General features: G+C 39.2%; 1 protein-coding gene across 2 annotated transcripts in view; it reads left to right on the forward strand.

The window, feature by feature from the left end:
- LOC307125795 (ras-specific guanine nucleotide-releasing factor RalGPS1) overlaps positions 1–26,569 on the forward strand; it is a 269,981-nt gene that overhangs the window by 149,961 nt on the left and 93,451 nt on the right. The window lies entirely within an intron of this gene.

The raw sequence follows: 26,569 nt of genomic DNA on the forward strand, positions 1-26,569 counted from the left end.
TTAAGGGTTGATCACTGAAAGGTTATTTGGCAAAACTTTGAAAGAACCCTTTTTAAGAGTGCAGTTATTAAAGGGGCACTTCAGCGCTGGGAAGATGAATGTGTATTTAAACTGGGTCATTTATGCAGTAGAAATGTGAAATTATTTTTGAATTTGGTGCCTTCTAGACTGAGAAAAGACAGAAAATAAACTCCCAGAATGCACTTGCTACACTGCCCAATGAGGCCACTCCCAAAGCCACGGCCACTGGTCATCACTTACCCACCGCGGCTCCGCCCCCACCGTCGTTTTGATTTTCATAGTAATAAAATCATTTAGTTCAGTTAGAGAATAGACACTACAATTAAAAACTTAACGTGTCTTTTCAATAAAGTGTGAGTGTCAGATTTCATTCATCAAGAGAAGAGCTGAGCAGAGCTGAGGTAAGCGTGGCTGTCATTCTCGACGTGCGTCCAGTCTGGCGCGTTTTCAGATCGCATGTGGAAGCTAAACTTTCATAGGAATTCATTGAAAAGTAGAAACACTCACTTTGCTCCGCACCGCTCCGTTATTAATGCCCGAGCTGAGCGGCCGTGCACATTTACATTCTGTGAGGGAGATGAGATCCCTCCCCTGTGGGCGGGTTGAAAACATGCGGAACTAACTCCATCTACTGGCTGTAGTCTATAGCGTCTGGCCAAAAAATCCTCAGATTACACAAAATTACGATATTTTCTCTCGTCTCAGGGGGATATGAGGGGGGAAAGTACCATAATTTGAATATACTACCGGGTTTCTACCGATACAAAGCTTAATGCAAATCACTGAAGTTACCCTTTAAAAGAACCGTTTGAAGAACATTCTAAAGAAACTTATTTCACTATAAAGATACGTTCTTAATGGAACCAATATGGATCCCAATAAAGAACCTTTATTTTTTTATGAATATATAAGAACAAATACGGTGTACATTTCTGAACGTACAGCAGTGGATGACGTTTGAAAGCAAGCAGAGTCTGTTTTGTCTTTCTTCCCTGTTCTCATTGAGCTCCAATGAAAAGTCACGTGAGAGAGATGCATGTTCAAGCAGGATCTCACTTCCTCCTCCTGTTGTCTTTTCCAGGCGATTTTTTAGCTTTTTAGCTTTTTACTTAATAGCATCAAGCTCTGAGAACAAGATTTTTTAGTAGCATATCTGATTTGAAATCAAATGCTGATGGAGTTGGGAAGTTTGATCCAGTTCCATGTTTCAGTTCATCCATTGCAGTGAATGCAGTACACTGATTCAGTGATATATTACTCAAATGAATCATGGAATCAGTGTTTTGAATACATTCACTCTCATGGAAATATGACTAATATGACTGATTATTTAAAGGCTTTTTTTTCTAATCAGAAGAACCACCAATCCAAACAGCCACTGCTAACGAGAGGATTCAAAATTGAAATTAAAAATTAAAAAGGCAAAATGTTTCCTCTGATGGGTAGGTTTAGGGGTGTGTGTGTGTGTGTGTGGACTGGTAATCCCTACGTTATGGGGACAAAATGTCCCCACAAAGATGGCAATATCCGAAATCCTCATCCTTGTGGGGACATTTTTAGGTCCCCATGAGGAAAACATCTTATAAATCAGACTCAGTGATGCAGAAAGAGGTGATGCGCTGAATGGACTTGAAAAGCTCCTCTCAGGAGGAGTGTGTGTTTAGCTTGCGATGCGCTCTCCATTATGTCCGTCTTAATGCCAAACCTTGTGACCGGCTGTGTCTGCATCAGCACATTGTTCCTCCCTGTTTGGGATTCCTGGGAAGTGATCAGCAGGAATGCCTGCTTTACTCAGATGTTCATGCATTACAACTGTACAAAAGAGCAGCTGTTGTCGTCATTGGGCATTTCAACATCATTTCTGTAAGCCTTCCTGTGAAGCTTGTGAAGGTCATGCTTTAATTCAGTCATGCCTTTTTTAATAACATTTTTCTTTCATTTAAAGAGTTAGGGCCAGATTTACTAAACAGGCAAATTAGCGTGCGAGCATAATTCCACATAATGTGCGGATGGGAGTGAAAAGTTCTGTGCATGATCTACTGACGACGTCCTATTGTGCCCTTTTATTACGTTTTTGGGTTTACTAGAATACGTTTTCATGTTTGATTGCTCAAAAAACAAATTTTTCACATTTACACGCCGATTTCGATAAAGCCCCTCCTTCCGATTGGTTAGCTTGACCCAAGTGTGTTGTGATTGGCAAAGCTAGCGTGTGTTCGGTAAATGTCCCGCCCTTCCTTAGCGACGAGGTCTTCTCTAGTGTAAATATTACAGATGACATTTTATCCTATTGTATATTTGTCAGAAAAGATAATACAAACAGTAATCGATCACAAAACCATGTTTAAAGGGTCATGAAACCCAGTTTCAGCAGCCGTCAGTTCTCATCACTCAGTCACTCATTTTGAAAAATGCTATAAAAGTGGGCGTGGTTAAGCTGCGGAGTGGAGACTGACTGACAACACTGTTTGATCAGTTAATGGGCTATAAAGAGCGGTTAGACTCACAGTGTGGATGAATCGCGTTTGTTTCGTAGACTCAGCATCTACTGAAGAGAACTTAGGCGACAGAAACTCTCGTTTTTGATCCATTAATGTATCTCTCACTTACTGAATGCAATCTCACTCTCACTTGCCTGTCAATCAACGCATGCTGCTGTGTTAAGCGAGGCATGTTCTTATAGGATAAAGACACACAAACTCCTGAATAATTAAGCGAGTCGTCTTCTCATAGGATAAGGACACACAAACTCAATTAAAGTAATTAAAGGGGCTATATGCGTTTTTCTGAAATTTAAACTCGCGACTGACACCTGTGGCCAAAAAACAGAACTGCTCTTATTTTCTGCTCGCTCTCGCAGCGGTGGTGACGTCACATCCGCAGACAGCGCGGGAAAAGACGACCTGCCAGAAAATAGGAAAAATAGGATACAGGATTATAGGTGCACCCACTGTGAGCGGACAAGGTGTCAGTATGCTCATCAGGAGATGTTTGAGTCATAAATGGTAAAATAAAAAGGCTATTGTACGTTTATTTTGGGGAAAAAGTTGCATATAGCCCCTTTAAGCGAGTCGTCTTCTCATAGGATAAGGACACGAAGTCTCATGAATAATTAAGCGAGGCCTCTTTGCATAGGATAAGGACATGCAGACTCATGAATAATTATGAGACACTGATGAGTCATCGCCGGACTATAGTACAAGAAAGCGTCACATTCTGTGACGTTGATACAAAGATGAATTTAAACCCGGAAGTTAAACATAGCACAAAAATGTTTAAAATTAACTCGTTTTCTCCAACAATCAAAATGAATGGATGGTAACATTGACTTCTATGATGCTCAACACTCATAACTCTGTTAAAATCTCAGAAAATTTGGTTTAGGGTTTCATGACCCTTGAATTTTCCTAATAAGCAGTGAACAAGCTGTTCGGTAAATTGACGAGCGCAAACGTTTTTGCAAATAATTTTTTCCTACCACTGTGTTGATTTTTGTTTTATATATTTATTTTTTTAATATACTGATCTTGCCATGAAAATAGCCACAGAGGCTGATATGGCAATAAAAGATAATAATAAATAAATTGATGAGCGTAAATCACCATGCGTGATTCATTTAAATGCTCTCCTCACATAAATTTTGTGTCTGAAAGGGAAACTCCTACAAATGCATATGCAATAAAGTCAGCCGCAAAAATAACCCTGTCCACGCCTTTTCAGCTTTAGTAAATCATGACAGTCTTTTTTAATGCCAAAAGAGAGTGGTTAGTAAATCTGGCCCTTAATTGTTAAATATAGTTTATAACTGGTTACAATTCACCACAACATACTATTAAAGCATAAATAATTATCAACAACAACAATAATTCTCATATAGTTAAAATAATAAAAAAAAATAGATTAATTATAATTTTGTCAGAACTATTCACTTTATAAAATGCATGATAAAGCATGTATTAATAATGCTTTATAATTCAACTTAAAAATTGTATATTATTGTGAACTGTAACCAGAGTTATAATGAAGCTTCAATATTAAAATGATAATGATTCATTTAAATAATAATTTTTTAAAAAAGTTGAATTTTTCACATTGTTCCTAAAAACACTCCTCATCTTTGATAATACCACAGACCTCAGGCTTCATAGAAAGTATTACTGAAATCTTTTTGGACATGCTGTATAAATGGCAATTTTACATTGACAGAAGTAGAAAGAAGAGGGATTTGAATGATGGCTCGAGCTGGTGGTCTGAGTTTTTGGATGAAGGGTCAGAATCAGGGGTTCTGCAAGTGTGTCCAACTGTTTCAACGACTCCTGCGGACAACAAAAACGAGACGGCGGATACAGCTGCATGCCCACACACACTCACACACACACTCCTTCACCTGTCAGCACAAAGACATCTTTCTGCAAGCTCTGTTTTCTAAAGAGACCCTAAAGAGCAAAGTATCTGAATGTATTACTATATCTCTATTAGCGGTGTCGAAATTAATCATTTCTTCAATGCATCACGCTTCGGTATCGGTTCAGTAATAGACCAGAACCGATTATAATGTACTGATTCTTTTCTGACGTCATTTGTTGCGTACGTGAGTGCGAGTCATTAAAATGCTCCAACTACTTTAAAAGCCGACATCTGGGCACATTTGGTCTTTTATGAACAACCTGGTAAGCACGACCTGGAGAACACACGCGCTGTGTGTAAATCAAAGCCATCTGATTTATGATTTCATTTACACTTGGGCACATAAATGCATCTCCGCTCTTCGATCTTCAATTCCCGCACTAAATGCAGATTTATTGGAGTTCACGCCACCGAAAACAACAGATATGAGCTGCATTTTATCGATCACCAGCTCATAGGAGAGAGCGCGGCAACAGCACTGGTCAGATCATTGAGTTTCTTTACTTTTAATGAATATGATTGTGTGTTGAGCACCTGCGACTTTACTTTCAGTAGTGTGTGTTGTCTCAATGAAGAGATACGGCCATGCTTCAGTAGCACTGGCATATCTGTCATACAGCCCATAACACGCTCTCACACGTTCATTTTTTTAGCGTTGTTGCGATGAGTTAAATGTACATATGTGGTTTCAACAACCAGACGCATTTAGACTTTAGTTTTGACTGTAATGCGGCCCAGACCAGCTCCTGAAGTGGATTTTAGTGTATTTGTGTATTTGTTCTAAACGCTCCTGTTGTCTTCTGTGCCCAGACTTGAGTTTTGTTTGATACATTCAAGAAGCGTGTTTTCTTTGAGCAGGTGAAATTAAAGGTTCAGTTCATAAAACTGACTGACAAAATTGTATACATGAGGATGCAGTGCATCGTCAATGCATTGTGATATCGAAGCGAATCGATGGCATGATAATCGTAATCGAGCCGTGTAGGTTCACACACTTGATCTCTATTGCTCATCACAGGGTTAAAGCACATTAAAGCAGGCTTGAGGGGAGAATTTTTGACCATGGACCATCGGAGATGCTCGGAAACTTCACAGCAACACCCTGGCATCATGCTGGCATTTTGCATGGGTCACATTTGGGAACTCGTTTATTTGACTAGAATTGCGTCACACTGCATCTGGCTCTGTCCGTAACAAGATTACCGAAGAAAAGGCTGATGGGTGTTTTCTGTTCCCGCTGACTCACTCGTTTGTTGTGTGTGGTCTCCCGCACACTTTCATGTGTCAATCACTCTAACAATAGCATCATAAGCCTCGACGAGAGAGCTCGCAATCCGCCCGCTGCTCAGGGGAAACTCTACACAAGAGTCTGCTATCAAGGAGACTATCAATAGAGTATTTTTCAGCATGAAAAGATTTATGTTGGAATTCCATGGCTGAGCCGGACTCCTGGGAGTCACTTGCAATTTGAACCGGCTTTGCTGCATGTTCTCGCTTTGTTCAGTGTAAATCTGTTGGTGAAAACAGCAGCGCTCTGCGTGTCTACAGTAAATCTGCCTCATGCTGTTTAGGGCCACACAATAGGACTGTGTGTCAATTCATTTCAGGAATCTTGTGAAAAATCTATTAGGCAAATCCGATGGGAAAGATTCAGCAAGACGTTTTTAGATGTCTAGTGTAGCACAGACTAGATTTTGTGGTACACTCTAAAAAATGCTGAGTTAAAAACAACCCAAGTTGGGTTGAAAATTGACTAATCCAGCAATTGGGTTGTTTTAACCCAGTGAATGGGTCATTTTAACCCAGCGGTTGGGTTAAGTGTTTGCTTAAAACAACCCAATTGCTGGGTTAGTCCATTTTCAACCCAACTTAGCTTTTTTTTAACCCAGCATTTTTTAGAGTTTAGTGAGTTGATGTATTAAGCTCTTCACTTTAAGGTCACCATCAATTTATTATTATAAATGATTTTCCCCATGCACATGGTTATTGTTTAAAATTCATATACCTTGTATTCTTTAATCAAAACAATAACTTCCCTTCCCTCTCGCAGCGACTTCTCTTCTCTGATGACGAGGGCGGGGCAACCTGTCACTCACACAAGATCATCCAAAACCAAACCGCAACCATCCAATCGATTCCCAATGGACAAAATCAAGCCCCGCCCTACATTTGTTCTTGTTTGAGAAGCCGTTTCACTCAGATTTACATCTCAAAATGGGAAAAAAGACTCTCGCAAACTTTTGTTCATGCCGAATTTAATGGTTAAATAGCAATGCCCATCTTTTAGTACTCTCAAGCTTCTTAAGGGAATAGTTCACTGAAATTCTGTCCTAGTTTACTCACCCAAAATGTAATTAACAACCCAAATTGCCATGAGTTTCATTCTTATATGCTCAAAATCAGATATAGTTTTATATAAAAGTATGCTGAGTTTCTTAGTTCCATACAGTGAAAGTGATTTGAGCTCCAAAAATTCAATTCAATTCAATTCAAATTTATTTGTATAGCGCTTTTCACAATACACATTGTCTCAAAGCAGCTTTACAGAAAGTGCATTTCATAAATGTACATTGAAAAATAACTTAAAATGTAGACTTGTGTGTCTAGTAGGGCTTTTTTGTCATTTTTTTTGGAGCTCAACAGCCTTTTTGTATAGTCTTTTCTTTTGTATTGTGGTTTAAAAGACACTTAATATACTGTAGTACTGATTCAACTGAATTGAGCTGTATAATGGCACTATTTTCTTCTGTACAGCTGCAGATTAACTTTTTTCATAATTGGTGAACTTTGATGAACCCAGAATATGAACACAAAACACAGTTTCTGCTTAAAGGGGTCATGAACAGCATTGTTTTATTGTTGTATAATGTTTCCTGTGGTGCCCTTATAATGTTAGTATAGTTTTTACATCAGAAAACTATAGAATTTATATTAGTCATAATTTAGAAATGATTTTTTCTTTTCTGATTTTTAGCTTCTGATTTGAACGCTCTGTTTGAAGGGGCGTGTTTGCAGTAAGACTTCAGTGTAAACGCCCACTGCTGTGATTGGCTGTTGTGAGACGTCAGTGTAAACGCCCACTGCTGTGATTGGCTGTTGTGAGACGTCAGTGTAAACGCCCACTGCTGTGATTGGCTGCTGTGGGACTTCAGTGTAAACGCCCACTGCTGTGATTGGCTGTTGTGAGACTTCAGTGTAAACGCCCACTGCTGTGATTGGCTGCTGTGAGACGTCAGTGTAAACACCCACTGCTGTGATTGGCTGCTGTGAGACGTCAGTGTAAACACCCACTGCTGTGATTGGCTGTTGTGAGACTTCAGTGTAAACGCCCACTGCTGTGATTGGCTGCTGTGAGACGTCAGTGTAAACACCCACTGCTGTGATTGGCTGCTGTGAGACGTCAGTGTAAACGCCCACTGCTGTGATTGGCTGCTGTGAGACGTCAGTGTAAACACCCACTGCTGTGATTGGCTGTTGTGAGATGTTGGTGTAAACGTCTAAGCACATTAGCATTAGGATCCTTTGGATGGAAAAGTTATTTTTAGTCCAGTGATCCTGTATCGCTCTTCTCTCCTCGTCATCTCACTAACACTCCAGTGGGCGGGGCCAAAGTTGCAACGTTGAAGCAAGAGTTGATCATCTTCTGCAGAGGCGCTCTTTCATAGATAGGCACATTCCACAATGAGTCGGCTTCAAAAAAGCTGTTTTTGGACTAAGAAGGAAGTATTTAGTTCTGAAACGTACAGGATATTCTGACAGTATGATGACCTCTCATATGTCAAAAGCTCAATGATTTAATGCCTTAGTTCATGACCCCTTTAAAGGATTAGTTCACTTTTAAATAAACTTTTGCTGATAATTTACTCACCCCCATGTCATCCAAGATGTCCATGTCTTTCTTTCTGTAGTCAAAAAGAAATTAAGGTTTTTGATGAAAATATTCCAGGATTTTTCTCCATATAATGGACTTCAATGGGCTCCAAACAGTTCAAGGTCCAAATGACAGTTTCAGTGCAGCTTCAAAGGGCTTTAAACGACACCAGATGATGAATAAGGGTCTAATCTAGCCAAACCATCAGTTTCTGCGAGAAACCCAGCAGTATTTATGCTATTATTTTACCTCTTATCAGACGAACGTGATCATCTCTGAGCTCAGCCATAACTTCCGCTAAGTGAGGTCAAAATACGAGCCTGGTCATAGATGCATACGTAGATGCCTCATTAGCGCCTGCACGGATCAATAGAATGAGGCATCTACGATCGATACATCTATGACCACGCTCGTATTTGACCTCACTTGAGATGACTTGCTCAGAGATGATCACGTTTGTCTGAAAAGAGGTAAAATAATAGCATAAATACTGCTCGATTTCTCGCAGAAACTGATCGTTTGGCTAGATAAGACCCTTATTCATTGTCTGGTATCGTTTGGTATCGTTTAAAGCCCTCTGAAGCTGCACTAAAAACCTTGAACCGTTTGGAGCCCATTAAAGTCCATTATATGGTGAAATATCCTGGAATGTTTTCATCAACAACCTTAATTTCTTTTCGACTTTAGAAAGAAAGACATGGACATCTTGGATGACATGGGGGTGAGTAAATTATCAGCAAAAGTTTATTTAAAAGTGAACTAATCCTTTAAGCCTTTTTCCATAGAAAACCAGTATAAAGTAAATGTTGAGCCATTGAGCGTGTTGCGTTCATATTCTGGGTTCATCTGCTCGCCTGCATATGTTTTTAATCATATAAACCATGTATTTAACATGACAGAACTCGTTTTGCGCACTGTTCCTTTAAGAGTGGCCTTGACTCAACATGATGTAACACTTATATCCATAATCTGGAATGTTTCTGAATAAAATTAATGGGATATACAGCGAAGAAAAGGGACAGGACTTAATTTGATCCATCTTGGACATTACCATGTCACATCAGTTCAATTTTTTTTTTTTTGATGAATGATTATGAAGAGAAATATTTTTATATGGACAAACATGCACTGATGGATCGTTCACAGTACACTCTAAAAAAAAAAGTCTCGTAATCATAAGGGAACCTTTTTTAGTGCTATATAGCACCAATTTTGGTGCTTCAGTGGTTCTTCAGAGGTGCTATATAGCACCTTAGTCAAAGAACCGGTGAAGAACCTCTGAAGAACCGCTGAAGAACCACTGAAGCACCAAAAATGGTGCTATATAGTATTAAAAAAGGTTCCCCTATGATTACGAGCCAAGAACTATTTTTGGTGCCATATATTTTTTTAGAGTGTAAGCCCAGGAGCATGTATTAGGTAAGTAAATAGACCATTTTGATTTCATGTCAAACACAAAAACAACAGCCAGTGTTGTCTTTGCCAAACCTTTGCTGTGTTTGTCCATCCTGTTTTTTGGTTCCTTTCACTAATAAACAAGGCTAAAATGAAAGGGCTCTGGACGTGCTTGTAGCACAAGTCATGATGTGAAGCCTAGACAACACTCAAATTATTGGATTGCGCAGCTTTTCCTTCAATATTCTGCGGATGGGATCATAATTTGGCAGCAGAAGCTGTTTTTAGCCTCAGCTGTAAAACGGGATGAGGTCAGATTTACAGTAAATCTAAAAACATTTAGGAAATCACACTGAGAAATGAACATTATCATAAAGCAGTGTTATTTTCTTTTTCCTTTTAACTGCGTGGGCCAGTGTTGAGGGGGCTGGATGTGTAGTGTAGCCCCACATCTAATGGGACGGGCTTGGTGTTGGTGGTCCATCCGGGACTGCAGGGGTAAATGGAGAGCAGGTTAATCTCCTCACGTCATCCCTCCCATTTAAATTATCCAGCATCTGTGTTTTTATTCTCTGTTAGTTTTTATAGTGTGTGTATATATATATATATATATATATATATATATATATATATATATATATATATATATATATATATATATATATATATATATATATATATATATACACTCGAAAAAATGCTGGGTTAATAATAACCCAAGTTGGGTTGAAAATGGACTAACCCAGCAATTGGGTTGTTTTAACCCAGCGGTTGGGTTAAATATTTGCTTAAAACAACCCAATTGCTGGGTTAAAACAACCCAATTTCTGGGTTAATACAACCCAATCGCTGGGTTAAAACAACCCAATTGCTGGGTTAGTCCATTTTCAACGCAACTTGTGTTATTTTTAACCCAGCATTTTTTAGAGTGTATGTATATATATATATATATATATATATATGTATTTATTATTATTATTTTTGTAAAATATTTTAGAGTTAGTTTGTCTTTTTTTTATATATATATATATATATATATATATATATATATATATATATATATATATATATATATATATAAATATTTTTTTAAATTCAGTTTTAGTTTTATTTCCGTAATTTTATTACGTCAACTAAAAAATGTAAGCGCAAACCATGTACGTGTAAAATGTTTGTTTAACTGTGTAAAAATGTTAACGTTTTTCATCTAATATTTATTTAAAGTTTATTTAATGTAACAAAGATGTTTTTAAGTTTTAGATATGATAACATCATTAATCATGAAAATGTGTTTTAGTAGATCTGTTTACTGTACACTGTAAAAAAAAAAATATTGGGAAAATTTTGAAGATTGATCATTACATATTGGCCCAATAAATGACTTCCAAATAATTATCCCCATGCTAAAAAATGCATTGTACTAATCATAGCTTAAAGGGTTAGTTCACCCAAAAATGAAATTTCTTCCATTAATGACTCACCCCAATGTTGTTCCACACCCGTAAGACCTGCGTTCATCCTCGGAACACAGTTTAAGATATTTTAGATTTAGTCCGAGGGCTTTCAGTCCTTTGAATGTAAGTGTATGCACACTTTGCTGTCCACGTCCAGAAAGGTAAGGAAAACATCATCAAAGTAGTCCATATGTGACATCATTTGGTTAGTTAGACTCTTTTGAAGAGTCGACAATACATTTTGGTCCAAAAATAACAAAAACTAAGACTTTATTAAGCATTGTCTTCTCTTCCGGCTTTGTTTGAATCCGCATTCACGACGCCACAGTGACTCTGCTGACGTAAGACGCTGTGACGTGTTATCTGGTGCGATAGCAGATGCGATAGCAGATACCAGATAACACGTCACATCGTCTTACGTCAGCAGAGTCACTGTGGCGTCGTGCACGCGGATTCAAACTAAACCAAAAATTTTGAATTGGAGAGGCCTGACATTTTTTACAGTGTGTAGTAATTTTTTTATGGTTAGTGAAAAAGATCATTATTCTTATTCCTCATTCAGACTTGTTTTAGATTTATTATCGGTTTTAGTTTGTTTTAATTCCGTTAGTAATTTTAGTACTTTTCAGTTAACATTTTTGTTGCTCATTTTTGCTTCATTTAAAGGGGTGGTAAAACACATTCTTTCGAAGGCTTGATTGTGTTTGTGGGGTGCACTGTAACATGTGTTCATGCTTCGTTTAAAAAAAAAATTGCATTATTTTTCATATATTTGACCTTTATTCTACACTGCTCTGTCCCTCCTTGTAAAACGGTCTGATGGTTTCCGGGTTGTATGAAGCCAGTCCCTCAAAAATACGCGATGGGCTCTGATTGGTTAGCTGGCTCAGTGTGTTGTGATTCGCTAACCGCAGTGCACGTTTGTCGGAAACGTCACGCCCCTTCCCTTTACCGGTAGACTGTGCTTTGGTAGTATAAGAAACGATGGCGTCAATAAAACCATACCAATCTGAGCCCGAATCAGACCCAGAACATTTGAGTGAAGATAATCGAGCAGAACCTGTTCAGTCCTCAAGAGTAAAGACTGCGGATCTATAGTGATCGCTACTGAATGGCACTTTTGTATTTTTAGAACCAAATATCTGTGGCAAGAACTATTAACCCAAAACGAACACTAAGCACTGGCTTTACTAGTGGCCAAATCAAACACAGAACCATGTTTAGCAAGCCTGTAGATAAACAATACATAAAAGCTCTAATCAAAGAATCTTTTACACTAATGTCAGGTTCGCTGTTGAGATTTTAACATTAGTGTTTGTAACGTTAGGTGTTCGTCGGATAACGTTAAGTATGAATGAGCATTTAACAGACTGGTTTGCAGAACAGTGTTGTCATCTGTTTACTTCCTTGCTACAAAGTACAATTAACCTATTACAGGAAAACACATCGATGAAAAATAAATCAGACTTACCGGTTGTGGCCCGTAAACAGCTTCTGTTTGTAAATCCAGCTTTCAGGACAAGCCGAGGTGCAAATCCGGCATTGAACTCGCGAAGATTGTGGATGTTTTCCTCCGTGAAATGTGCAGCGAGCGCGTCGTGCATCCACGCACAGGCAGTGTTTGTCTCGCGCATCTGACGTTGTGCAAATCCGGCATTGAACTCGCGAAGATTGTGGATGTTTTTCTCCGTGAAATGTGCAGAGGGAGGCGCGCCCGTCGCGCATGATTCACACTGAACCGCTCATGAATTGCAACGGACGAATATTGTCCATTATGTCACATTTTCCAGTCTTCTCCTCCGACCCTGTCTGTCTCGTGCTTTACGATGGGCAGCAAATATCTGAGACCTGTTCCCCTCTGTCTCATACACACGTGCATATAACATGCTGTATGTTAAACGCCCATCCCCAGACCTGCAATCCGGATGAAAATAACAGTGTTTTGTCGGCATTGCAGCAACACCACTCCTGCCTGTAGCCTACCACTATACCACAACAGCGCCGCGATACAAAATGGCCTCACCCCCCCTTATTTAATATTCTCGGAGGAGGGGTTTATGTAAATATTGAGCCTGTTGATGTCACCAACCCTGGAGGAATGGCCGTTTGCTGAAGTCTTAGAAATGGATTTCTTTAAAAGCAAATATCTCCCTTTCCTTTAAACTTTGAACGTTGTAACTTTGCAGATGTTGTTTATGCTCAAGCAGCAACATTACACGCTAGCTAAAGTTAGAATAGTGAAATCGTGGTTTACCACCCCTTTAATATTTTAAATACATTTTATTTCAGATTTATTTCAATCAACAAACTTTTTTTTTTTACGATTTTAGTTTTAGTTAATGATACCAACACCGCTGTCGTCATAAAAATATATTTCAGTAAAACAATTTCTGTCAAAGAATGGCAGATGGGGGCATTTTTGGGAAACATTAAAATCTTTTTATTAAAGAAATTATAAATAAACACTCCACTAAATTAACATTATCCTTAATTACACTGAAAAAGCACGAAATGAATAATAAAACTACTTGCGTCTTGAGCATTCTCACTTGGCTAACCAGCAATTGTCTCATTAGTATTTTTCTTATTGTCCCGGCCAGGAATATAATATATTCACATACAAAACAGTTAATTTAAATTGTAATAATATTTCAAATAAATGCAGCATTGGAAGAGACTTCCTTCAAAAACATTTAAAAAAAATCTTACTGAAAGGTATAAAACATTTTACATTTGTTAGTACTAACAAATATGTAAAATGTGTACCTTGAATGCAATGTAAGTCGCTTTGGATAAAAAGCGTCTGCCAAATGCATAAATGTAAATGTAAATGTAGTACTTCTACAAGTTTCTAAGAGACTCCATTTGCAAGAAAGGGGAAGACGTCTGTCATCGAGACGCTCTAGAGGAATGTCAGGCCTGAAAGGAGACTCCCCAGGACCTTTGTTTTTACAGGACAACCCATTCCCCGTGACCTCTGATCAAAGACGCTTGTAAAACAACAGTGTGTACACACATCATAATGAGCTGCTCTTCTGTGTCATTCCTCTCTTCCTCGTGCTCTTTTCATGTTGAAGTTCTGTGCCCGGTTGCATAAAGCACCTTAAGTTTTTCCCTCAAGTATGAGACTAAAGGGGCGATTTCCTCTTACCTAAGAGAATAATTTAAGGGTGTTGCATATAATCTCTTAAACGGTTCTCTTAGGTAAGGGAAGCATTTAAGTGTTTCACGACAGCGATCCTGGATTCACGTTAAAAGTCTTGTTGCCATAGATACGCAAAACACTAACACTAATGCTGCGTTCACACCAAACGTGAATAGAGCGTCAAATTCGCATCTAGTTTGACGCTTGAACTTTGAATGCATTCAAAGACACGCGTAAAAAGCAAGCGTTTGAAGCGAAATTGACGCGCGTCCTTTTGCGCTTTTCATAGTGTTTGTGTGCGGCCGCGAAATTGAAAAATACTACTGTTATTGTGTCACGAAATATAGTTTTAAGAGTTCAGTCGAGAATGTAGTTGTTTAAAGCTCAAATCTGTGGTTTATTTGTAAAGATAGCGCCTATTTAAAAATGTTGTGAGATCCCGGCGATCACCTCGCGCTCTTGTAAACCGGCTGGAACAGCCTCACCTCGGCTAGTCCTCCTGACTTTTGCCGCTGGTAAACGAGAAATGTTTAAATTCACAATCTATAGCTTCGGTTCTATTATATGAACCATATAAGTTAAAATACATTAATGACTTGTTAGAACGTCAAATGACTTCTTTAATTATGTTTTTCTTCATCTCATTCAGAAATGTACATAAGTGTTCAGCACTGTAAAAAATGTATAATCTCAAACTCAAAATTTTCTAGTGAGCGATCACATCTAAATTTTTCAATTGGCCAAATTGAATTTCTGTTAATTGAATTTTATCAATTGTGGCAACAGCCTGTTAACATGGGCTCAATTAGAAATAATATGTTGAGCCAATGGAAAAATTTAATTTACCAACACTGTAAAAAAATGTCAGGCCTCTCCAATTAAAAATTTTCTAGTGACCGATCACATCTAAATTTTTCAATTTGGCCAACTAAAAAAGTTTAATGTGATCGCTCACTAGAAAGTTTTGAATTGGAGAAATGTTTTACAGTGAAACTGTGAGGTTGGTCCAATTAAATATTTTAAATTGTAGTCACAATTGTTTATTTCTCACTGTCCCAAAAGACAAAAATCACTAAAAACATAAATATATTAAGCAAAATACAGAACACAGACAGCAGGGTTGACATTTTATCACATTACTTTATTAACAAGTCAATTCCAACACAGGATATTTGGTGAAAATACCTTATTTTCAATAAGGAAAACTCTAAATATTATAGAAGTCTCTGCATAACAGGATGTCTTAATGTGGTGAAGAAAACGCGGCACTTCAGGCTAAAAACCTGCAAATAAAAACTAACATTAATGCAAAGTTTCCCTGCATCACATCTGGCAAATGACAGAACAGAACTTCTTCATTATATAATGAGGATGAGACGAATGAATGGATGAATAAGAAAATCATGAACTTGACGAGTGTGATATTAAAAGGCAATAACTCAAGCCCTGAAAGAGGCCGACGGCAAATGCAATCTCCGGCACCGTGTTCAATGGTCGCATATGCCGCATATATCACACAAATGACTTAATTTACTTATTACCTATCATTTTAGACATATAAGACATGAGGAAAATAAAACTATTGGCTACCATTAGAGTAAACGAGAACACACTCATCAAACCAATGAATGCATGAACTCCTGATTCTACAAAATGTATTTTAAACTTCATACCCGGTCATAAAGCAAAACTCTGGAGAATAATTTCAGTGCTCAATTCTCACCAACGTCTTTGTGAGATGAATATCTCTATTCTCTTGGGAATGTCTGTTTCGGTCTTCAGCACCTGCTGGTTCGGCTCCGCATTTGAAATCTCCACAGGACGGTTTTCTTCAAGTGCATTTTGCGCATGCGTATACCGTTTTTCGGACGTAGGACTTGTTCAGCCAACATGGATTTTTCACTTCGACTTCATAGATTGACTGAGCACAATTAAATATGTTCGGTGAATATAAAATTTTAATTTTGAGTTAAGACCTTAAGCTATGATGAGTACAATGCATCTTTTTGCATGGGGATTATTATTTGGAAGTCATTTATTGGGCCAATATGTAATGATCAATTGTCACAATTTTTCCAAAAGACATTTTTTTACAGTGAGTGATTGCGATGTGTGACGGTCATATCGGTATTCTTGCAACAATTTTTCATCGCTAAGATGGTCCAAAGGGTTCTCCCTATCCCTAAAAATTCTTCTTGGCACATAATGATCTTCAGCTGGTTCCATAAATTCAGCCGTCTTCAGTCGTCTTATTTTTGTCTGCGTTACTCTTAAGGTTACGATTTCCAAACCTTAAGATATAATTAGGGAAATGACCGTTAAGGGGTTTTATGCAACACTTAACGCTTTTTAAGGGATTACTTAAAGCTACACTATGTAACTTTTCTGTCCACTAGAGGTCGCCTGTTCAAAACAAAGGCGTAGTTTGATGACGCCACGTTTGAGCGCAGAATCTCGGGACATGTGGTCTTCACCTCACAGCCGGTGGAAAACAGTCAGGATAGGACTCGCGCAGAAATCATGTTCATGGATGCGATTATTAACATTACTGTAGTCTGAAGCAGAGCAGGACCGAGTGTTGTGGAGCTGAGCAAGGCCGCAGGAGCGATTGAAGAGCGGGACTGTTATTATGGCATAGTCGCTGGTGGGACTTTTATTATGACACGGTCGCCGGCGCCACTTCCTCTTTTCCAGTCATGAGTATGTGAGGTAACGCAACTCTGTTTATCGTATTAGATATATCTGAGTGTGTTGAAAAGGAAGTTATGACGTTCGCTCGGTGGCTGCTATGACACTTGTTCACTCTGCAGTGAGAGTAAAGTGTTTCACTGAATAAAACCGGAGACCGAGGGTGACGCAGATATGACGCAATCGACAGGCGACTCCCTCACACGCATAGCTCACACGTCCCGGCTCCTCGGTTAAAATAGCAATTTTCTCACGATTTACAAATAGTTGAAAACATTTGGGATATTCTAAGTAGTCAACTGAACAAAATATATAACACTGGCCTAGTGGTTTCTGGATGTTTTACTGCAAAAATCCTACATAGTTCACCTTTAAGTGAAAAAACAGCATTTAAGGGGAATTCTAAGTGTTTATGACGTTTCACTTAAAGAGTAACACTTAAGGGTTTTTTTCTGCAACACCCTTAGGTTTAAGGGAAACATAAGGGCGAACTTAAGGGAAAATTACACTTAAGGTGCTTTATACAACCGGGCACAGACTCTCAAAAGGCTCAGGCCAGTGAGGCTGGCCCACACTAAATGATTAGCCTACTGTATTCTTAAAAACAATACTACAGCACAACAGAATCAGAATCAGAAAGAGCTTTATTGCCAATAAATGCAATGCAGTATAAATGCAGAAACGCAACAGTACAATGCCATATCAGGTTATAAGCTTTATTCCGATTTCAAAATGCGCACTTTGACAGTTGTAATGCATACGCTGAAGTGTCTCGTCCGCCCGTCGAGCTGATGTTCACTATTGTAATGAATATGAACGTAACTTTTTAATCAGCTGGGGAAAATCAAACGAAAACCATTTCCCTGCTCAGGACGTTTGTGTTGTAAGAACGTACAGGGAGACTTCAGATATAAAAACGGTGTCTCCTTAGGCAATATTTTCTCAGTAAAATCATTTAATGTCCTATTCATTCAATACAATGCGTGAGCTGACTAGGGAATACCAACATGGCGGCACGGCGGCTTCACTTTTTATGACGTCATGAGCAATCCAGTCATTTATATAGATCAGTGGTGTCCACTGAATATCTGCATTGGTTTCTATGGCAATGATGTTGCCTTGGTAGCATAGACTGTAAAGAAATATGGACATAGTGTCTGTGACGTCACCCATAGGATTCTGAAGAGCAGTTTTGAAGCGTAAAGTAGGGACGAGGTGGCCGTCGCCATCTTGGCACTGCGTCATCGCGCGTCACTCCCGGATAATAGAAAATGGGCAAAGAGGCGGGACGTGGGCGGAGCTGAGGTGACGCGATGACTAACAGACAGCAGACAAACGGCAATCCACCTGTCACTCAAAGTGGCCACGCCCTTAATTATGCAGAACTTTAAGGCTTATATAATGTAAACGAATGAGTTATAAAAAAATTCACCCCCCTCACAGTCGTCATGAAGGGCAAAATTAGCCATATAGACCAAAACCACAATTTGTACCAGCCTGTAAACATGTGTTCTTCTGCTGTAAAGTTGGGCATTTTAACATGAGCTCAATGAGATTCTGCTCCTTCTGGAGGAATTACAGTTTAAGTCACTTCCGTATTGGCTTCAAGAGAAGGCATTGGTAGGCATAAGCCAAAAACAACAACAACAACTGCAACACGGAGGCGTTTGCAATACAGATGTTGTCTTATTTAAAACATGACAATGTGTAGCCACCGCACTGGATGAGTACGTCTTCTGAGGCAGCGGCTGAACCGTAGAAGGCTGGTTTGAGCGGCTTTATTCTGTGCTGTCGCCTCAGTCGGTTTCAGAACGTGTCTCAGTTATATTCTCATTTTCTGCTGTCACTTTTCAACACCACCACCTAGTATCTGCAGCGACTTTCAGCATGTTCCTATAACAGCGTCTGACGTTTACACTTTACGTGTCTTTACAACGTATTTCGGATTTCCAGAAATAGGATTTCAAACCACATAATGAATGGAGCCCGAAACAGATTTGTAAAAATCGCATTTCATGTCATTTTTTGCCGTTCACACTTACTAAATCTGATCGGATTTTAATTGGATATGCAAAAAAATTGCATTTGGGCTGACAGTCTGAATATACACTCTAAACAAATTGCTAGGTTTTGGGTTAAAAATGGACAAACCCAGCAATTGGGTTGTTTTAACTGAGCAGTTGGGTTAAATGTTTGCTTAAAACAACCCAATCTCTGGGTTAAAACAAACCAATCACTGGGTTACAACAACCCAATCGCTAGATTCAAACAACCCCAATCACTGTGTTAAAACAACCCAATCGCTGGGTTACAACAACCCAATCGCTGGGTACCAAAAACACAATCGCTGGGTTAAAACAACCCAATCGCTGGGTTAAAACAACCCAATCGCTGGGTTACAACAACCCAATCGCTGGGTTAAAACAACTCAATCGCTGGGTTACAGCAACCCAATCGCTGGGTTAAAACAACCCAATTGCTGGGTTAAAACAACCCAATTGCTGGGTTACAACAACCCAATCGCTGGGTTAAAACAACCCAATCTCTGGGTTACATCAACCCAATCGCCGGGTTAAAACAACCCAATCGCTGGGTTAAAACAACCCAATCGCTGCGTTACAGCAACCCAATCGCTGGGTTTAAGCAACCCAATCGCTGGGTTACAGCAACCCGATCGCTGGATTAAAACAACCCGATCGCTGGATTAAAACAACCCAATCGCTGGATTACAGCAACCCGATCGCTGGGTTACAATGACCCGATCGCTGGATTAAAACAACCCAATCGCTGGGTTACATCAACCCAATCGCTGGGTTAAACAACCCGATCGCTGGATTAAAACAACCCAATCGCTGTGTTACAGCAACCCAATCACTGGGTTAAAGCAACCCAATCGCTGGGTTACAGCAACCCAATCGCTGGGTTACAGCAACCCGATCGCTGGATTAAAACAACCCAATCGCTGGATTACAGCAACCCGATCGCTGGGTTAAAACGACCCGATCGCTGGGTTAAAGCAACCCAATCGCTGGGTTACAACAACCCAATTGCTGGATTAAAACAACCTGATTGCTGGGTTAAAACAACCCAATCGCTGGATTAAAACAACCCGATTGCTGGGTTAAAACAACCCAATCGCTGGATTAAAACAACCCGATTGCTGGGTTAAAACAACCCAATCGCTGGGTTACAACAACCCAATCGCTGGATTATAACCCAATCGCTGGGTTAAAAAAAAACGATCGCTGGATTAAAACAACCCAATCGCTGGATTACAGCAACCCGATTGCTGGATTATAACAACCCAATCGCTGGGTGAAAACAAACCGATCGCTGGATTAAAACAACCCAATCGCTGGATTAAAACAACCCAATTGCTGGATTACAGCAACCCGATCGCTGGATTACAGCAACCCGATCGCTGGATTACAGCAACCCGATCGCTGGATTACAGCAACCCGATTGCTGGATTACAGCAACCCAATCGCTGGGTTAACACAATGGATGAAGTCATATTTTGCTTCCGTCTTCCGTCAGCTCGCTTTCTGATTGGGTATCATTTTGTTCCACTGACAAATCTACAAAGTGTGCTCGCGTTTGTCCTCGGGTTTCCCAGCACACAACAGGATTTCTGTTTTTTTTCCGGATTTTAAATCTCGAGATGATGTGAAAGAGAGTTCAAATCAGTATTTGCACTACGGATGTTTGCTCACAGAAAACTTCCCACACACTGAGTAACAAATTGAGCTCCTTTTGTGTCGTCTTGTGCTTTAATATTTTAATTGGCAAATCTTAAACTTTCATGTCGATGCAGCGTTGCCCCGAGCGGCGTTCACGTTTGTTCACGTTCATGTTTTCACAACAATGTTAGTATAATGACACCGTTTCAAATACTTGACAATATGATCAATACATATTTCTAATGTTTAATGTACAGTAAACTTGCAGTGTATTCCAGAACATTAAGAAACATACATAAACACACTGCATATAAGACGCCATATATATATATATTCTTCGCTCAGCAATTACTCACTCAGCACTGTGTTTATGTTTTGACTGTGAGCTTGGCTACCATTTCATCCAATTATATGTACTTTTTTTTTTAATAGTGTACACTCAAGCATGTTGGGGATTGTTTTATGAGTAGGGTCTCTCCTCTCGTCCTGAGGAGCGTCATCCCTAAATCCCCCTCCATGTGGTGAGTCCATCACACTTGTTTTATTTTTATTGCCCCTCGACTGGAGTCCCAGGCTCCCATCGCCTAAAGCTCTAATGGTGCATGTGGTGCGAATAGTGCAATAAAACCCGTAGCGAGTAGACCTGGAGACTGGCTGGTTTGCACCAACAAATCAGATCTGCCCATTTTATCCAGTGTGAAAATCAAAGGTTAACCACCTGAAATTACCCTGGCTCTTAACTTAGCAAGCACTACTGTTTTAAAATGGCGAGAAAGCCATCCAGGCATGATGTCAGCTCATTAGCCGAGCATGAGCCCAAACAAACCTGAATTATATCCATCTTCATCGGCCGCTCCGAACACTGCTGTCCTTAATGCTGGAAACACTCGAGAGATCAAACCGTGTCCATTACGCCTTCAAACGGGAATGAAATTGCCCTTCGTCTCATTTGGGGCCACATGCCAGGCTAATTCATTGCATGTGGGTTTTCTGGGTTAATTTGTTTGTTTTCGTATCTTGCGCGATGCAGCTGATGGGGGTGAAACGTGTGACTGATCACAGGCACAAATGGTTCTGTAGAGTCAACATTTGTGCCATTGGCCGTTTCAGAGTGGTTCGTCTCCCTTGACCCTCGTAACACACACTTGAAAAATCACCTGACAGCTCAGACCTATTGACTCAAACATCTCGCACTCCTTCCCTCCCCTTCTGGAGTCGTAACACTCAGTCGGTCTGCTTTAACTTGTCAGCATGCTAATCTACCTCGAGTCACTCAGATCTGCACACCTGTGTGGATGGATTGGACTGTTTTGATGAGGAATAGATTAGATTAGATTTCTATGCGAAATCCTTAGGATTGACTGAGTGATTAGGGTTAGGGTTAGGGTTAGGGTTAGGGGTTAGGGTTGAAATTGTATCCAAAAAGTTCAAACTTGGTCTCTTTAGACATTAGCCCCTTTCAATCAGTGTTAATTTTGACAGCATATTTTGATTTAGTTTTAGTCATAGTCTTTTGACTAAAATGCCATTTAGTTTTAGTCATATTTTAGTCACCTGAATTGTTTTTAGTTTTAGTCTAGTTTTAGTCGACTAAATCTACAGCAGATTTAGTCTCCTAAAATCGAATGAGTTTAGTTAAATTGTAATACATTAAGCATTTAAGCCTTACATAACCGACTGTCACTTGAACTGACATTTTGACATTTTGTTTTTGACATTAAAAATACACGAAAGAGAGCTCAATTCACTTTTATGTTTGTTTTTAAAAACATCTATATAGTTTTTATAACTTTATATTTCTGTTTTAGTTAGTATATCATGTTAAGCTAAAGCTTCAAATAAGTTAGTTTATTTATTTTTTTTAATTTCAGTTAACATTTATTTAATTTCAAGTAACAAAGATTTTTTTTTATGGTTTTAGTTAACTATTATAACCCTGACACTTTATTTAATATGTGTCAAATACTGGTCTTTCCTCCTGACTATGAATTAAATGGGAATTAAATTAAATACAGTTTATTGTGTAACCAAAAACGAATATATAATGCATGGCTTTTAATTACAAACCAGCTGGAAATACACCGGGACTCTTATTTTGAAATCTCGCCTTAGTTGCAGGAGCACATTCAAGTTCAGATGAGGAGATAAATATGCATTGTTACAACCGTCTAAAACACATTAGTCTATAAACATCGTAAAGTAAACATTGTCATTATTCATCAGCATTAGTTCATAAACAATTGTCTGGCATAAATGTGTGTTATTCATTGATTGAGCCGCTCTGGAGCTGGATTGGGGATGCGTGAGCCGTGTTTTCCAGCGGTTTGATCAGTTCAGATCAAATGTGCGCATCTGTTACACAGGACATCAGTTCTGACTGGATCTCTTCCCTAATCGTCCCTCCCTAACATTATCGTCTCGTTTTTATTTGTTGCCGAAAATGACTGATTTGAGTTGATTTTCGTTATAGTTTTTGTCATCCAACAGTAGTTTTTATTTAGTTATCGTCTCGTTTTCGTCAGTGAAAACAGGTCGTTGACGAAAATTATGACACAAATTATTCGTCAACGAAATTAACCCTGCTTTCAATCCCAGTAAATAACTAAGTGTGTGAACCTACACTGGTCTCACGGTTCGGTTCGATTACGATTATTGCACTGCATCCTCATGTATACAATTTTGTCAGTCAGTTTTATGAACTGAACCTTTAATTTCACCTGCTCAAAGAAAACACGCTTCTTGAATGTATCAAACAAAACTCAAGTCTGGGCACAGAAGACAACAGGAGCGTTTAGAACAAATACACAAATACACTAAAAGCCACTTCAGGAGCTGGTCTGGGCCGCATTACAGTCAAAACTAAAGTCTAAATGCGTCTGGTTGTTGAAACCACATATATACATTTAACTCATCGCAACAATGCTAAAAAAATGAACGTGTGAGAGCGTGTTATGGGCTGTATGACAGATATGCCAGTGCTACTGAAGCATGGCCGTATCTCTTCATTGAGACAACACACACACTACTGAAAGTAAAGTCGCAGGTGCTCAACACACAATCATATTCATTAAAAGTAAAGAAACTCAATGATCTGACCAGTGCTGTTGCCGCGCTCTCTCCTATGAGCTGATGATCGATAAAATGCAGCTCATATCTGTTGTTTTCGGTGGCGTGAACTCCAATAAATCTGCATTTAGTGCGGGAATTGAAGATCGAAGAGCGGAGATGCATTTATGTGCCCAAGTGTAAATGAAATGGTTTTGATAAATCAGATGGCTTTGATTTACACACAGCGCGTGTGTTCTCCAGGTCGTGCTTACCTGGTTGTTCATAAAAGCCCAAATGTGCCCAGATGTCGGCTTTTAAAGTAGTTGGACCATTTTAATGACTCACACTCACGTACAAATGACGTCAGAAAAGAATCAGTACATTATAATCGGTTCTGGTCTATTACTGAAGCGATACCGAAGCGTGATGCATCGAAGAAACGATTAATTTCGACACCGCTATAAATTACTGTAAAATTACCAGAATGACTTTACCGGTAAACAGCCAAATGTGCTGTTCACACAAGCAACGGCGTTCTGGCTTTTCTTACCGTTCAAGGTGCACTATGTAAATTTTTGTTCTGTATAATATCCAAAAACCACTAGGCCAGTGTTATATATTTTGTTCAGTTGAGTACTCACAATATCCCAAATGTTTCCAACTATTTGTAAATCGTGACCGAGGAACCGGGACGTGTGAGGGAGTCGATGACATCATATCTGCGTTCCCCTCGGTTTCCGGTTTTATTTTGCAGAAACGCTTTACTTTCACTGCAGTGTGAACAAGTGTCATAGCAGCGGCTGAGAGAACACACAGAGTAACGTCATCACATCATCAACACACTCAGATGTGTCTAATATGATCAACACTCATGAGCGGAGGAGCGGAAGTGGCACCGGCGACTGTGTCATAATAAAAGTCCCGCTGCTCCAGTGGTTCCTCAGCTCCACAACACTCGCTCCTGCTCTGCTTCAGACTACAGTAACGTTAATAATCACATCCATCAACATGATTTCTGCCCGCGTCCTGTCCCGATTCTTTCCCACCGGCTGTGAGGTGAAGACCACATGTCCCAAGATTCTGCTCTCAAACGTGGCGTCATCAAACTACGCCTTTGTTTTGAACAGGCGACCTCTAGTGGACGGAAAAGTTACATAGTGCACCTTTAATAGTCCATTCACACATCAGCACCAAAATACCAGTAAATTCTGAAATCAGTAATCGGAAATGATATTTAAACACTGCACCGTTCACCCGCATGAGGAGAAGTGCTTTAGTATCACTATCTGTTCAATTTGACAAAAAAAAGTGACAGGCGTAAGGGGATGATCACACAGAACGTGTATTTGCTCTTAAAAACGCGACACACATTATAGTATCCAGCTGAAAAAGCTGTGAGACGCAGCCTAACGTCAAATATGACCATCTAGCGCATATTTATAACTATTGAAAAACTATTGTGGAGTGATCGCGTCGTCTCCATAAGAACTTTATGATTGGCCCAAAACAGACTTCAGACCTCGTACATGCTGGTAATTTACTGGTAATGTTTCAACTCAGAGCCGGCCCAAGGCATAAGCGAATTAAGCGGCTGCTTAGGGGGCTCCCAAGAGCACATGAAATGACTGCATGTTGTTTTTATGATAATTGAAATTGCGAAATAACCTTAAACAATTACTAAATAAACGGCAAAATGTTACGTTTTCTAATATATGCATGGATTGATTCTGACAGCACTGCACGAGCTCTCGGGGTCATCGACTGGACACTATTACACTCTAAAAAATGCTGGGTTAAAAATAACCCAAGTTGGGTTGAAAATGGACTAACCCAGCATTTGGGTTGTTTTAACCCAGCGGTTGGGTTAAATGTTTGCTTATAACAAACCAATTGCTGGGTTAAAACAACCTAATTGCTGAGTTAGTCCAGTAGCTAGTTAGCCAGGTTTCAAAGTGCAAAGTGCGAGAAAAATCTGAGCTGAAACTGCTGGTTGTAAGTTGCTCGGTAACCTTTTTATGAATGGAGGGATTTGAGAATGTGATATGGTTTAGTGCGAATATCTTATCTGACGTGCTGCATGTTTTGGACATGCATAGCTTCCAGTTTCTCAGTAAATGTTTTTCTGCAAGTGCGATATCGTCCCCTTGGAATTTAAGGTTCTATCTGACATTTTTGTCAAAATTGAGTTATTCACATATTCTTATTCTGTGACAACTTCTTTACATTATGTGATGTTGTTTTTTGAGTTGTGTACATTTTGGAACTTTTTATTTAGAAAATAAAAAGGTTCTTTCTACACAGTCAAATGGAATGCAAAAAAACGTGTGCTCAGTATCTCAAAACCAGTCAGAACGCAGATACATTTTACATTTATGCATTTGGCAGGCGCTTTTATCCAAAGCGACTTACATTGCATTCAAGGTACACATTTTTTACATTTTGTCAATTCTTGCTTTCCCTGGGAATCGAACCCATGACCATGGCGTTGTTAGTGCCATTGCTCTATTGTTTGAGCTACAGGAAAGCTTCTTTTAATTCTAAGATAGAATCTGGCGATATGTTTGAGTCGCTTACAATTAACATTTGGGAACGCAACATGCGTCAAACATCTGCCCAAATTCATAATGAGAATAATTTATAAATCTGTTGTTGTCAACAAAAAGAAGGTCTTCCTGCGTGTTTTTGCCAAAATAAAACCTCTGTTTAATGTTTGAACAATATCAACATTTCTTGTTTTTAAAAAGAAGTCTCTTATGCTCACCAAGGCTGCATTTATTTGATCAAAAATAATAGTTATATATAAAAATATTACTGTTTTTACTGTATTAAAAACAGTAATATTGTGAACTATTATTCCAGT

Source organism: Gobio gobio, assembly GCF_949357685.1.
Source record: "Gobio gobio genome assembly, chromosome: 4".
Classification (NCBI taxonomy): Eukaryota; Metazoa; Chordata; class Actinopteri; order Cypriniformes; family Gobionidae; genus Gobio; species Gobio gobio.